Source organism: Silene latifolia, chromosome 9 (assembly GCF_048544455.1).
Source record: "Silene latifolia isolate original U9 population chromosome 9, ASM4854445v1, whole genome shotgun sequence".
NCBI lineage: Eukaryota > Viridiplantae > Streptophyta > Magnoliopsida > Caryophyllales > Caryophyllaceae > Silene > Silene latifolia.
The window spans coordinates 95,289,600-95,292,648 of NC_133534.1; positions in this window are offsets into that span (position 1 = coordinate 95,289,600).

Here is a 3,049-nt window from a genome sequence, read left to right on the forward strand (position 1 = left end):
TTGGGTTTAGCTGGATACTACAGACGGTTCGTGAAAGATTTCTCCAAGATAGCTAGACCGATGACGGCGTTGATGAGGAAAGAGAACAGGTTTCGTTGGGATGAGAGTTGTGAGACGGCGTTCCAAACATTAAAGGAGCGTTTGACCACAGCTCCTGTCCTCGCATTGCCTGAAGGGAGCGAGAATTTCGAAGTTTATACGGATGCCTCGAAGAATGGACTAGGGTGTGTGTTGATGCATAATGGTAAAGTGATTGCCTATGCTTCTAGGCAGTTGAAGCCTTATGAGGAGAACTACCCTACTCATGATCTGGAGTTGGGTGCAGTGGTGTTTGCTCTCAAGATTTGGAGACATTACCTTTATGGAGCAATCTTTAAGGTATTTTCTGATCACAAGAGTCTCAAGTACATCTTCACGCAGAAGGAGTTGAACATGAGACAGAGGAGGTGGATGGAGTTGATTGGCGACTACGACATGGAAATCATCTACCATGAAGGGAAAGCCAATGTTGTTCTTTGATGCTTTGAGTAGAAAGAGTGTACATTTCTCGTGTACAGCTCTATCTTTGATGAGGTGAGAGATGAGGTAGCGAGCTTTGGGATTCATATGATGCAGAAAGGAGATGCCATGGGTGATATGACAAAGACATATGGAGTTTTATGATGATATTCGGGATAAGCGAGGCTTTGGATCCTAAGATAGTGGAGTGGAGAGGGAGAAAGGGACAGTGTCCCGGTTTTCCATTCATACGAGATGGTAGCTTGAGGTTTGATGGTAGGTGGTGTGTTCCTAACGACGAGGAGTTGAAAAAGACAATCATGATGAAGCGCATTGCACACCATATTCGTTCATCCGGTGGAGACAAGCTTTACAAGGATTTGAAGAAAACGTTTTGGTGGCCTGGGATGAAGAAAGAGACAGTTGAGTTTGTGTCCCGTTGTTTGACATGCCAAAGAGTTAAAGGGGAACAGAGAAGACCACAAGGTAAGATTCGGTCTTTAGAGGTGCCCGAGTGGAAGTGGGAATCCATTTCCATGGATTTCATTGTGGGTTTTTGCCAAGAGTCAACAAGGTAACAATATGATTTGGGTGATAGTGGATCGTCGACCAAGTCGGCACTCACTTTGTTCCAATGAAAGATACATGGACTAAGGCACAATTGGCTATGGCCTATCGAAAGAACGTCTTAAGTTACATGGAGTCCCTAAGGACATAGTGTCAGAGATGCGAGGTTTATATCGAGGTTTTGGAAGGAGTTGCAGAATCGTTGGGAACGACTTTGAAGATGAGTACTGACATTTCATCCTGCGACAGATGGGCAGACTGAGAGAACAATCAAGACCCTTGAGGATATGTTGCGAGCTTGTGTGATGGATTTTGGTGGTAGCTGGGAGCAGAGGTTGGACTTGATAGAGTTTTCTTACAACAACAGCTATCACACTAGTATTGGTATGGCACCGTTTGAGGCTTTGTATGGGAGGAGATGTAGGAGTCCAATCTGTTGGGATGATAGTGCTGAGGCAGTGGTTTTAGGACCAGAGATGGTGCATGAGATGGTGGAACAGATTAAGATGATCAGGGAACGGATGAGAGCAGCTCAGGATCGACAAAAGAGTTATGCAGATTTACATCGTCGGGACATAGAGTTTCAGGTTGGGGACAAGGTTCTTCTGAAAGTGTCTCCTATGCGCGGAGTTATGAGATTTGGGAAGAAAGGCAAGCTAAGTCAGAAGATTATAGGGCCTTATGAGATCGTAGAGCGAGTTGGGGAAGTTGCTTATCGTCTGGCTTTACCAGCTGCGTTGGAGAGAGTACATAATGTGTTTCATGTATCGCAGCTGCGGAAGTATGTGAGTGACCCGTCACATGTGTTGGAGGCAGAGAGCTTAGAGCTAGATGAGTCTTTATCATATCTTGAGGTACCTAAGCAGATCCTAGACCGAAAGGTTAGAAAGACTAGGAGTGGTGAGACAGTTTTGCTTAAGATCCTTTGGTCTAACCACGAGACAGAGGAAGCTACATGGGAGGCAGAGGATATCATGAAAGAGCGTTACCCCTTCCTTTTTGATCAGGTATGTATGGTTACGGGGACGTAACCTTGTTTCTTTTAGGGGGGTAGGAGATGATCGCGAGAGTTTTCAAGAGTTTTATACACCTTTTTGTATGTTGCGTCGGTAGGTGGTCGGGATGAGTTGGGTAAGTAGCGTGTTTTATGTTGAGTTTTGTTTTGGGTGTTGAGTCGGGAATGTTTTGGAGTACCTTTGTTTTAGTAGTGGTTTGAACTTCGGGGACGAAGTTCCTTTTAAGGAGGGAAGACTGTAATACTCCGTATTCATATGTCTTGGGGGTACTCTATCGAGTAGCCCTTACTCTGTCGAGTAAGGGCAAGTTGCGAAGATAAATAGTTTCTGACCTGTTGGGCACTCGATCGAGTAGCTGGGGCACTCGATCGAGTAGGGGGGTACTCGATCGAGTACCTTGGGTACTCGATCGAGTGTCCGGTTTTGCGGGGGTTTTTCTCGGGTTTTGTTAATTACGCGATTTAGGTATTTAAGCATATTCGTCTTTATTTCTAAATCACTTTTTACAAAACCTAAAACCTGTTTAAGAGAGAAAGCAACTAGTCTTCTTCCTAATCGCGTTCTTGACAATTCCCGGAGTTCAGACGGTCGGTTCGTATCGTAGTTCGTGTCGTTGGATTCCTTGCGTCGAGGGTAAGCTTTTAATATAATTTATATAATGTTTTGTTAAGATTGATGAAACCCTAATTTAGGAATTGGGGGTTTTTATGAGTAGTAATTGAATGGTAGCATCTATGTGTGTATGGTAGGAGGAGGATTCGTAGAGGAGCCGTTTTGATACAGCTGTAGATACCGTCTGCGTGTTGTGCTTACGGTAGGATTTCTACTCGGTATTAGTCCCATAATGGGATATTGGTGATGTCTTTGTAGTTAGTTGTTTAATATGATGATTGTGATTGTGATTGTGATTGTGATTGGTTTCTATGGCTCTCGAGATGCGTTCTGTTTGAGTGGGGTCACTTGCGGGA